The sequence below is a fragment of the Saimiri boliviensis genome, chromosome 13, assembly GCF_048565385.1.
Source record: "Saimiri boliviensis isolate mSaiBol1 chromosome 13, mSaiBol1.pri, whole genome shotgun sequence".
NCBI lineage: Eukaryota > Metazoa > Chordata > Mammalia > Primates > Cebidae > Saimiri > Saimiri boliviensis.
The window spans coordinates 47,852,681-47,864,696 of record NC_133461.1 but is presented as its reverse complement, the minus strand read 5'-3'; positions in this window follow the sequence as shown (position 1 = coordinate 47,864,696).

Below are 12,016 nucleotides of genomic sequence, written 5' to 3'. Positions count from 1 at the left end.
ATTAATATTGAGTCTCTTTTCTGATATTCCAGTCACTATCTCCTATAACGTTCTTACTTTACTAGGTCCTCACAGGCTTATGTAATTGACTGCCAAAACTGCAGTTAAGAGGTGTCAGGATATCATGTTCCTGAGCTAATTTCGTTTGTGACTTTTTAAAGCTGGCAGTCAAGTCATGTCTTCATGTCTTTTCAGCATAAGACTCCAAGGAATTGCACAGATAAAGAGCTGAAAAAAAAAGTTGAAAAGAGTCAAAAGCAAGCTGGACTATAAGAGGATACAAGCAACCCAGAAACAGCAGAAAGCACAGCTTCAAAGTAGAATATGTGGGATCTCATGATACACATAGATATCAAAAGAAAAACAAAGGGTAACATTTTGGTATTCACCTAACCTTCAAAAGGAAGCCTCCAGAGAAACTGGAGAAAGTATTTTAAGTAATATCTACCTCTGAGATTGAACTTGTTTAAAAGATGTAGATCAAGATGAATAACAATTTTCTTTCAGAATTCCATTCCATTGCTTACATGTGGAAATAGTGCTTTATATACACAATGGTATGACACTTTGTTTTCCTTGAAGAAAGCTGTGATCTAGGGGAGGTTGTGGCTAGGATTTTCAGATTAGAAACAGTATACTGTTTCTTCCCTTTAAGTAAAAATGCACATACTGTTATAATGAGTTGAAGTTAATATATATTTAACTAAAACTGTTTCAATTTATAAACAATTTATGAAATGATGCTTTATGAAAATAATTAATTCCATCAGAAATTATTTTTATTAGTGTTACTTGACATTTCTTGAAACAAGTTTTTCAAGCCAATGATCAGACTAAATCTTCATTGCTGATATATTCCAGTCTCAATATGTAAGACATTGTCATTTATGTTGTGAAAGTTTAGTCATTCTTCCCATGTTGATAGGAATATTGATATGAATAATGTTGACATCTATATGCCAGTAAGGATGGGGTGCAGCACCATTGCTTTTCTGATACTCTCCTATTAGAGCAGATAAACTAAAAAATTTTCTGTCTTACAAGATTCTAATTCTCTTGAAAGAGAAATTTTATTTAGAAGTGTTTTTCTGTCTTTTTCCATTGACAGTTCAGATTTTCCGGTTGCTCCAGTACCTAGGGCAAGATGAATATGAGGCAAAATAAAATTAGTTCATTAATTACTTACTAGACTGCCGAGTTGTTCCATAACTCCTGAGGTTCTTAGTCTATCTGTTTTTATCTACCTTCAGAATCTTTTATTAGTTGGTTTACATGATTTAGTCCAGTATAACTAATCATAGTTAGCGGATAAAATAGGGTAGAGTGTGCTCACACTATCTGGTCCAGAACCAGAAGTCAATATATATTTTAAAGTGTATACAGTAATTGTTTCTTAGATCTAAGAAGAAGGAAAAGACAGGTGGAGAGTGTAGAGGATCTTTGATCCTACATTTACCAAATATGCAGTTTGCCTATGTTTGAGGATTCCAATGTTAAAACAAGGCGAATCCTGTGCAAACTGAAACAAGCTAGTCACCCAATTCGATCCTCAATCAGACATGCATTATAATGATATCAACTCTATTTATCCAAGGAAGGACTGCACAGAGAAAACAAGGTCAAGCAAATGTACATTCTAGCTAAGTAATCAAAATTATTTTTAACCCTGAATTGACAATACTAATGAATGAGTTGATGAGGAAGTTCACATTTGCCTAGATAATAGACAAGTGCAAGTAGCTTGTCCCACTTTTCCTATTTTACCTGAGGAAGTTTCTTGATTCAATTTTGGGATTCCCAAAGCATGGGTCCATTCAAATAAAAAGGCATGCAGATGTGTATATCATTTCAACCACAGAAATGAGTGAGATACCAACAGGAATGGTATTTCTGTGAGTGCTTGACCTAAGGAATTCAACGTTTTCTCTCTTTGTTCCTGTGTACCTTCCTGCACCTCATTGCCCAGTCATGGCAGGTGTGTGTTTCTGGCCTCCATCAGTGTTCCTTCCCCTCTGAACAAAGAGATGAAAGAGAGAAGAAAACTTAAAGATCATTCCCCTGCATCTGTAGATCTGAGTTTTCTTATCAAATAAATGATACAAACTATCAAACAACTGATTTTGTTCCAATGGCAACCAACTTAATTTGTAACTGAGAGACATGTGAGAAAAAAATGAGGTAAAGATGGATCTGATTTAGGGTTTCTTCTAAGAATGATAGTTCTGTTAGCACAGAAACAAAAACAAATAAAACCATAGAATCATCAGTCATAGGAGTCCTAGTGTATAGCAGAAACTTTCCCTCTGTAACCCTTTCAATGAGGCATGACACTTTGAAGTGAAACCTTTGCCTTAGTCTATAAATAAATAGAGGAGAAGATGAAAAAGAGGTCAGTAATCTCCTGTTACTTCTGGATCTTTATAGGATATACTTTAAAATGAAAAAAATATTATTTCTCGGTTCTATGAGAGAGTTATATAATTCATGGAAAGAAAGATTGGTCCCAAATCTCTATAGAAAAATAATTCTGTGTTAGTCTGTTTTCACACTGCTGATAAAAACATACCTGAGACTTGGTAAAAGAAAAAGAGGTTTAATGGACTCACAGGTCTATGTGTCTGGGGAGGCCACTTAACCATGGCAGAAGAGCAAGGGACATTTTACATGGTGTCAGACAAGAGAGAGAATGAGAGCCAAGTTAAAGGAATTTCCCTGAATAAAACCATCAGATCTTGTGAGACTTATTCACTACCACGAGAGCAGTATGGGGGAAACTGACCCCATGATTCAATTATCTCCCATTAGGTCCCTCCCACAACACGTGGGAATTCTAGAAGCTACAATTCAAGATGAGATTTGGGTAGGGACACAGCAAAACCATATCAAACTCCTTGGAATTTTAGCATTCAGAAATAAAGAAATCTGTCAGTCTAATCTGCAAATGTTGTTGCTATTTAGTGTCTGTTCACAGAAATAGATTTTTCTCACAAGCTGAGTGATAAGAGACAACTTACTCCTCTCTATCATCTGTGTTTCTTCTCTGATAAAATTCAAGCTGCAAACATTACTATCTTACTGCTTCCCTTTCCACAATTGACTTGCTATTCTAATTAGTAAAGATTTAGGAGCAGATGCCAAGAAAGCTTCTAGCACTGAAATATTTCTCTCTGCTCATTATGGAATATAAGAATATTTTCTTAACTACATTTATTTCTTTGTTTCAGGTGCTAAATATTATGTCTATTTTTGCGTGCAGTAACATTGATCACTCAAAAACCTCAGTCATGTCAGAGATGTCAAATAATTCTGTTGAAATCCCAAGAGTTACTCAAACATAAGAATCTGTAACAATGCAGCATAAAATGATTTTTTTTAGAGTTTTCAAACTTCAATCAAGAAAATAAAATTAATAATAATAATAATAATAAAAGACCTTTAAAATACCCAAAGTCTTATTAAGAAAACATAACAATGTTTCTTTCAGCTCCTTCTCTTCTTAATAGGGGCTGCTAATCATTGCATATCAGCACCAAGATAAATTTAAAATTAGTTTCTATATTTTATTGCTTTCTGTTTTGCATAATTAGTAATATTGCAAAAGAATTGCTTTCTATTATGTTTTATTGCCGCATTTTTTATTAAGTAATATTTTGGAAGTTGGATTGAGATCATGAACAATCTTAATAACATTACTACTATGGGGAAATATTTTCTACTTTCTAATATCTACTTCTCAAAGAACTTTTGAGAACAACAACAAAAAAGAAAACATTTAAAACTTGGTAGCTATGTATTATGTGACAGGCACTTTGAGAAAATAAAAAGACATATTAAGGCAGCATCTTATTTAAAAAGCTGCTTACCTAACAATAAACAGCAGAATACTTGTCATTTTCAGGTTGACTTCATTAGCCTATTTTATATAGGTTTTATTTTACTTCGCAAATTTCCGAAATAAAAATAAAACATTGAGAGTATTTAAAACCTCAATAAGAAAAAAAAACTATGTGAGTTTTACTGGATAATTAACCTACTCATAAATACATGAAATGATGAAACATCTTACTTTCATTCATATGCAATGCAAACTATGTAGCAGAATTGTATTATTTCCTTTTATCTACTTAAGAATTAGAAAGATCTCTTACAACATGTGGCTGAATCTCTACACTAGACTAGTTTGTATTTCTTTTCATATGGTTCCGTTGATAATCTCTTTTGCCCTCAGGATTTTTCTGCCAAGTTTTCTTCCCTGGGATTGAATATAAGTGTGATAAGTAAAGACAATTGGCATCACCTTTTAGGTCAACCAGTTATCAGCTGTTTAATCTTGAGTTAAATATTTAATTCCTTCTGCTACACTGGATAATATATCTCTCTTGGATTTCTATGATAAAGATTAAGAGAAGAACCAACTCTTTTCTTTTCCTTGCTGATTAAAAGCTTCTTTTGCCACACCTTCAGGATTTATATACTTATTTTCACAATGTTTTCTAAGATATATAGACTGCTTCTCTGTGTGTTGCCCTGTTTGCTTAGCCCTGCACTTCTATGTATCTATATTTTGTAAATGGTTTCTTATTCTCAGAACTGTGGGGAGGAACTAAGGAATGCTTCATACCCCTTTGCATGTAATAAAAATATTATGATGAGTCCTACACTGAAAACTCATCCTTTTGAAACAGTAGTACACTGGCAACAAATATATTGGACATACTACGGATGCAAACTCTAATTGTTTTTATGAATCATCTGTTGTAGAATCTGATGATATATAAAATTAGTCCTTTAAAGACTAATAGCACTTCTGTGATGGATTTTATATGTTTCAAAGACTTTCACATGTATTGAAACAGCATCTTGAAATAGACAAGAAAGACTACAGAGATGAAATGGTCCCAAGTCAACCAATACAGAAACAGAAACAAAGGATACAAATACATAATTCAAGCACAAATACTCTTTTTGTAAGTCAAATGAAATTTTAAAAATTAGATTTGTGTGTCTTCCCGCAGAAGAGATAAATTAGATCATAGTGAATGGAAGATGAGAAGCAGCAAGTGGACGGTAGAGTATGAGTTTATGAAACTACCAGATTCTGCTGGATCGCATTTTGGTCTTCTCCAGCAGCATTGAGCTGTGTGCGAGTTGAATCAACCTTGTCAATACTAGCTGGTAATACAAACAGATTTATGATAATAATCGAGCGACTCTTATCTATGGATCACTCTATTTAGAAATACCCCTGTCCCAATGAGTCTTTTTTATCCCAGGTAGACAATCTCTAGCATATATACAATAAGCATCTACAATAATATAGATAATACGACTACCTAAAGGAGTGGATTTGGCATGGGTCACAGCTGAGTCATCAAAGGAGTATGACAAGAAGTCCCTTTATCCCACCCTTCACAGACTATCCAAACTAACTTTCTAAGTGTCTTCTCATTAGATGCATTCATTCTGATCACACTTCCACATGTGAAGTTCTGAGAAAAGGCTTTGTTTTTAATTGCTCATGCTTTTCAACACACTATATATGTAAAATTTACATTTAGCATTTAAGGTTTGGCATTTTGTTATCTCTCTTCTCATTATAGTTTTTGATTATTCTCTTATGATACTTTACTCAATGTATAGTAATTGTTTGTTTAATGTATATAACACTTTCACTAGCCTGTGTGTTCAGCTCCAGAATGATTAAACATGGCATATATTCGCATATTCAGTTCCACAATAGGCACAGCAAAACCACCCATGCCATGGGAAATGAGAGTTGTTCAAGTGAATTTCCTAAGACATACAGGTTTTTTTTTTTTTTTTTTTTTTTCTTCAGCATCATGACCACATACCTTTGTTCTGCTCTTTAGCATTTCTGATTCCTTTTACAAACTCACAGTCATTGGGTAAGTTTGATATCCCATTTGCCATTTTTAGAATTGCTTACTGGGTTAGGTTCCAGTAAAAATTTAGTTATTTGTGTTCCTTTTATTTTAATATCTTCTTTTCTAATTCTGAAACCCTCATTATTTTTCTCTGTTACCTAGTCTTATTTTGCTAGAAAATATTTGACACTTTAATAATGAGACAAGATTAAAATTTGAAATTAATCAGTAAAAGTAGCTGGCATATAGCTGTGTTCAGGAAATACTGAATACAAAAATTAGTAAATGATTTAAGGTAATGTAATTCATTTATGGTAAACTGAAATTATAAGGAAAGCCTCCATATATCTCAACTTAAGTGCTTTCTACTAGATTATAAAGTAACAGTAAATACATAAATTACAATTACTCAATAGAATTCTAGAACATGCTTCACAAATATCAGAATCCTCAATAGGTCAATTAGTTCTAGACTAATCAAATCTTTATGGAACACAGAGACATAGAAGAATGTATTTTGTTTTCTTTCCTCTGTCTTTCTGCATCAAATTACATTCCAACATAAAACACTTAAGAAATTCACTTGTCAAGCTCTTTCCAGCTTTTATTTTATTTTATTTTATTTTACAAGAAGTGGCTAATTTTACATCTGAATTGCATCACATTTCTCTCTTATGTACTACCTAATGAGTGCTTTGGACCCTAGTTTTTGAAAGTATCATAAGTCAAATTTCAACCAAAGTGCAGAATATTCTTACACTTTTTACTGAAATTGAAGATAAAAAGTATTATGACCAAATCCTCCAGAGTGGGTAAAGATACACATTTTCAGACCCTGCATAAATGCCAGACTTAGATTGATTTTTGCTTTTTTGATATGCAGTTATCCCTTAAGTGAAGATGAACTGCTGAAATTTGTCTTTAGCATTCACCTTTTATCCTGATTTGTTCCTAATGCTTTGGAATTGATATGTGGTGCATCTTGAGTTCTTCAAAGAGTTTTTTAAACTATGTACTTGTATATTGCAAAGTTTAAATAGATTTTTTTTAAATTAATGACCATGCTTAATGTACAAAATATTGTAAAGCTTAAAATGTATGTCTTTATCTCCTCTCATCCACTGTCCTACTCTTTGCCCTATCCACTACGCCCTACCTACCCCTGATAACACAAAAATATATATAGCTGGCTAATGTTTGCATCTATTGTCTTTGCTTAATGACTGATTTTATTTCTTTATATTCACTTTTTCTCTTGCTCTTGCCTCTGCTATTTATCTGTGTAATGCACAAGTCCAAAACAAAATGACATACATATCCGCATACCCAGCTGACAACCACAACTCACAACTTTGCTCTCATACAGCCAATCTTGTTAATTTAGGCTGAGATATTTTAGAATGCTCACTGTATCATCCCTTCCAGATATTTTTATCAACTGTAAATCTCAATCAAGGAAATTATGTCTGCATAAAATAATTTATTTGTTTAACTTAAACAAAATAAACAAATAGAATGAGAGCCCTCATTCTATTGAATTGGTAAAAATTTAACCTCAAGCATCACCTGGGCTACCTTAACTTTTTTTCTCTAGAGTCCCAGGTGAATGAAGTAGGATTTACAGAGACTAAAGCAGTAGTGGAAGGAGGAGGGAGCTTTCTAGTCTCTGTTCTACTGTGCTCTGTAACATCATCCCTGTAAGGGAATTTGTCATTTTCTCAGGTACTGTCTTAACCATCTGCACATTTCTCCATGTGCTAGGATCCACAGACTTGTATGCTTTCTCTGGTAATACAATAATAGAAAACTAATACTTTGTTCTTATTTTTACTGTCGACAGTGAAATCATTTCCATCTCAGGAAGACTACAGCCAAAAAGTATTATTTTTCAGAAACATGTGGCTCTTTTCGTTTGCATATACATGTATGTATGTATGTATGTATGTATTTGAGACAGAGTCTCACTCTGTTGCCCTGGAGTGCAGTGGCCGGATCTTGGCTTACTGCAACCTCTGCTTCACAGGTTGAAGCAATTCTCCTGCCTCAGACTCCTGAGCAGCTGGGACTACAGTTGTGTGCAACCACACCAGATAATTTTTGTATTTTTGTTAGAGACAGGGTTTCACCATGTCAGCCAGGCTGGTCTCAAACTCCTGACCTCTAGTGATTCATCCTACTTGGCCTTCCAAAGGACTGGGATTACAGGTGTAAGCTATTGTTCCTGGCCGATTTTTGCCCTTGTTAATTTGACATCTTCCTGGTAAAGTGTGTTGGAGGTTTTAAAATGCTGTGTGTCAAAAAGTGAGTAGTGGTATAGTGAATAAAATGACTTTGGGTCCCATTGTATAGTTATGATGTAATAACTGTCATTAGACTAACCTACTTCTTCAATGATAACAATTATAAACCCCAAGCTAAAAAGTAAAACATAAAAGAACATAAAGCAAAAATATGTTTTTGAAGGTACCAGAGAGGGCCCACAAACAGCAGACCCTGGAGGGAATATGACCCTTGAGAGAAGGTAAATGTTATGGGTGACATCTACCTTCATGCAGCTTTTTTCTGACAGCGTTCTCTTATTTTCAGAGTGTTCCATAGAAAGGCTCAAGCAGAAAGCAACAGTCACTTAGATTGAGAGTCATAGATGGAGTTTGAGGGTGCAAGATTAACTGGAAAGTAGTGCCTCCAAGTGTCCCAGAATCTGCATAGTAACAAATAACACACCCTTGTTGACATCTGAACTGTAATCTTACAGAGAAAGGCTCCGAGAAAATTGGGTAAATACTGTAGTTAGAAAATTAAGACTTCTTAGCAGAAATTTCAACAGCTGTGCAGCATTAGTGATAGAATTTGAGAATGTAGTTCTGACAATTTAGGAGAACTTATAAAAAGTACCTAAAGTTCATGATTAAAACTTCAAAAAGGTCAAACATCAGAAACTGGGATTACAACCAAGAACTAAGGATAAATCTCAAATTAAACGCTAAAAACAGTCGTTCATAACATCAAGATAATTGGGAAAAGCAGCAAAGGAGAAAGAACTTACAGAGTGCCTACAAAAATTGGTTATGAGTAACACATCAACAAGGAACAACAAACTGCAGAAGGCCGCAATAGGCCTCTGAGGAGGAAGGCCTCTCCACGCCTCGTGTTCTGATGCAGGGTGACCTCGGCTCTGTTGCCATAAACATTGTGCTCAAGGACATAAAACCCCTTCATAGCACTATAATGCAGCCAGATTTGTAGGCTCCTTGTAGGGCCCGTGTCCCACCAGCTGCACATAGACAACAGGCTAAAGATAACCACATGTTCTTGTTTTACAAAACTCCCAAACCACCACTGTTATCAGTCTTTAGAATGACACACCAGTTCCAGCTCACCGATTCAGTTCAGGATCACTGATTCACTCCACCATCATGTCAGCCTCTCTCCATCATCACTCCACACCTACCCTATAGATGAAAGTGATTGTAACCAGTAAATAGTGTGAATGATCAGAGTTTTGGGCCTTCACTGTCTCCTCCAGTAATGAGTGTCGGCCCCTGTTCCCACTTTCTCTCTTAATCTTTTTCTCATTTCTTTTTTGCCACCAAACTCGGGGTACCCACGGGTGATGCAGAGCTGGTTCCCTACTAACATGACCTTGCAGCCATTTATCTGCTTGCAAGAACGCAATATAACACTTCTAGGAAAAAGATAAAAGCATTCTAAATTTTCCTACAATGTTTGATTGATAATTTCCCATTTGTAATAAAATTGATAGACATAGGAAATTATAGAAAACTGTGATCTATATCAAGGAATATACAGTCAATATAACCAGATCCAAAATGATCAGTGTGTTGCAATTAGCTAACATGGAATTTAAATTTACTATGATAAATATGTTAGAGTATGTGTAAGAAAGAATTGATGTGAGTCAGCAGATGGGAAATTTCAGATTTATGGACACTTTAATAGGAGTATATAATGAAAATAACAAGTGAGAAATACAATAGCAAACACACACATGCACACACACAAAGACACATACACATATCACCACCTCAGTGAATCGAATAAACAGCAGAGTGGACACAGTAGAAGAGAAGATCATAAGAATAAAGGTAAGGCAGCAGAAATTGTTCAAACTGAAGCCCAGAGAAGAAAATGAGTGAAGTAGAATAGAAGAACAACAAACAATAACCGAACCACCTATTGAAAAATCACAACCTACAGGTGACATAATAAATATAAATAAAAGCATAAATAGGACTATTATATTGAAATGATAACAAATATACAGAGTAATTAAAAGCAGCTAAAGAAAAATGACATTACACATAGCAGGTTGGTATTAATATTGACTGACTTTTCACTGTAAAAGAACGCAAAAGTTAATCAACATTTTTATGTATGGAAAAAACAAACACCATCAATCTAGAATTCTACATACAATAAAATTATCTTCCAAAATTGAATATTAAGTAAAAACTGTCTCAAGTGGAATCTGAGACTATAATGTGAGAAATGATAGAGAAAATTATTTACACTGAATGGAAGTCAGACCACCTGAAAATTCAGTTCTTCAGCATGAAAGAAACACTACCAAAAATGGTATGCGGCTAATTCTCAAAAAAACATTTTCTTTTTTTTCTTAAATCAGATAATAGTCAATTTAATTTTCAAAGCCCAAAAACATAATGATATATTAAAGGGCTTCTAGCATTGCTGGAAGAAAATTGACAACAGTAGCACAAAGTACAGCTAGGAGAATAAATCAGAGTGAACTGCTTATTATTGTCTGACACGAATTATTTGAAATTTCATAAGACTGACTTAAGGAGGACATAGTAGGTTAAGAATGCATAGTATATTCTCCCAATCAACTATTAAATAAAAATATCAAGAGATAGAGGGCATCCTTATTTGTGCTTGTTTTCAAAGGGACTGCTTCCAGCTTTTGCCCATTCAATATGATACTGGCTGTGGAGTTTGTCATAAATAGCTCTGATTATTTTGAGATATGTTTCATCAATACCTAGTTTATTGAGAGTTTTTAGCATGAAGTGGTGTTGAATTTTATTGATGGCCTTTTTGGCATCTATTGAGATAATCATGTGTTTTTTTTGTTTGTTTGTTTGTTTGTTTGTCATTGTTTCTGTTTATGTGATGAATTGTGTTTGTTGACTTCCGTATGTTGAACCAGCTTTGCATCCCCGGGATGAAGCCTACTTGATCGCGGTGGATAAACTTTTTGACATGCTGCTGGATTTGGTTTGCCAGTATTTTATTGAGGATTTCCTCATTTATGTTCATCAGGGATATTGGCCCGACGTTTTCTTTTTTTCTTGTATCTCTGCCAGGTTTTGGTATGAGGATGACGCTGGCCTCATAAAATGAGTTAAGGAGGAATCCGTCTTTTTTTCTTTTTCTAGAAGTTTCAAAAGGAATGGTACCAGCTCCTTTTTGTACTTTTGGTAGTATTCCGCTGTGAATCTGTCTGCTCCTCGGCTTTTTTTGGTTTGTAGAAAATTGCCCCAATTGTAGAACTTGCTATTGGTCTATTCAGGAATTCGATTTCTTCCTGGTGTAGACTTGGGAGGATGTACATGTCAAGGAATTTAGCAATTTCTTTTATATTTTCTAGTTTATTTGCATAGAGGTATTTATAGTATTCTCTGATGATAGTCTGTATTTCTGTGGGATCAGTGGTGATAGCCCCTTTATCATTTTTTATTGTGTCTATTTGATTCTTCTCTCTTTTCTATAAGTCTGGCTAGCAGTCTATCTATTCTGTTAATATTTTCAAAAAAAACCAGCTCTTGGATTTACTGATTTTTTTGAAGGACTTATTGCGTCTCTATCTACTTCAGTTCTGCCCGATCTTAGTTATTTTTTGTCTTCTGCTAGCTTTTGAATTTGTTTGCTCTTGCTTCTCTAATTCTTTTAACTGTGATGTCAGGGTCTCGATTTTAGATCTTTTCTGCTTTCTCCTGTGTGTACTTAGTGCTATAAATTTCCATCTAAACACTGTTTTAGCTGTGCTGAAGAGATTCTGGTACATTGTGTCTTTGTTCTCATTGGTTTCAAAGAACTTATTTATTTCTATCTTAATTTCATTATTCACCTAGTAGTCATTCAGGAGCTGG